This window comes from Bacillus rossius, chromosome 15 (assembly GCF_032445375.1).
Source record: "Bacillus rossius redtenbacheri isolate Brsri chromosome 15, Brsri_v3, whole genome shotgun sequence".
Classification (NCBI taxonomy): domain Eukaryota; kingdom Metazoa; phylum Arthropoda; class Insecta; order Phasmatodea; family Bacillidae; genus Bacillus; species Bacillus rossius.
The window spans coordinates 35537417-35538908 of record NC_086342.1 but is presented as its reverse complement, the minus strand read 5'-3'; positions in this window follow the sequence as shown (position 1 = coordinate 35538908).

Below are 1492 nucleotides of genomic sequence, written 5' to 3'. Positions count from 1 at the left end.
TAATGATAACCTATTATTTAACGAAGGGGACGCACCACAACGCCGAACGTACAATAACATCGAAAACCATAACGCCGAATGCCAAATTGACTACAACGCCAACAGCTAGAAAACTGCTGTGTACCACAACGCCCAAAAATGCCATTGCAGGATACCATTAGGTTGTGGTATTTCGGCGTTAAGATACATTTAAGAAACACACACAAATTCATTCAGTTGTTTTTCATTTTGCTCCTGTGGCCCCCCCCTCCCCGCAGCATTTTTCAGGTTACTGTATTTCGGCGTTGTGGTACACAGCAGTTTTCTAGCTGCCTGCGTTGCGGTCAATTTGGCATTCAGCGTTATGGTATTCAGCGTTATTGTACGTTCGGCGTTGTGGTAACAACCCTTTAACGAATATGGCACTTAAGTTTGATTATACATATTCCATTAAAACAGTTTCATTTTGACTGATACATAACGTACTTTCAAAATATAACAATTTGTAAAAAGCATTTATAACACTACTCGGAACAATAAAAATAAATTGGCAAGTACTTGAATGTCTGAAAAAATGTATCAATGCTGCAATCTAAAAATAAGCTACTTGTAACAGTTGCAAGATCAAAGTAAAAAAAAAATTCAATCTAGTTAGTAATGCATTTTGATACAAACGTCATGCTAAATAAATTAACAATTGAATTTACTATATTAAAATTATGCTTACATGATCTTAATAAAGTTTTGATTAAAAATGATGGCTGATTTCATGATTTTAGTTGCATTTCAGTGCTTTATGGTGTAATAAAATGCATTTAAGTGGCATATGGTGTATTGACATAGTTTTTGCTGTTATTGCAGTTTTATCACAATCCACCATAATTTCTTGTTTCTAATCATTGCTAGTGCTTGGTTCAGATGGGCCAAATATACACAAGTTTAAAGGCTCATGAATGATCACACAAAATCTCTGCACAATTTAAGTCAAACATTTTTATAATAGTTTTCAAAAGGGCTATACAAATTTGGAATAAAAAATCAGTGAGCTAATCATTGATGACGTAGGCAAAAAGCTATTCAGAAAAAACTAGTAAGTTGCAAATAATACTGCTATTAAGGAATAATTCATAGATTTAACAATTCATGTGGTATCTGAAACCAATTTTTTTCCTTATTATTTATTAATTCCTGGAAATATAGAAGGAAATGCCACTATTGGTCACTTAATTCTCTCTGTAAATCACCATTGGTCACTTTATTTTAGGTCACTATTCCAACTATTTTTAAGGTCATGGCCTGTTATGAGCTCTATTTTTTAAATAGTTAAAACATTTAAATATCATAAGGTCTGTACACTTAAAATATTAAATTTCATATTCATGCAAATACCGTGTTTTATCGCACGATCGTCGCACATTTTATACTAAAATCAAGTTTGAAAAGTAAATAAGCGATTTTTATGCGAAATAATTTTTATTTTGTTTGGTAAAGTTATTCATAAAAACAAAACCTA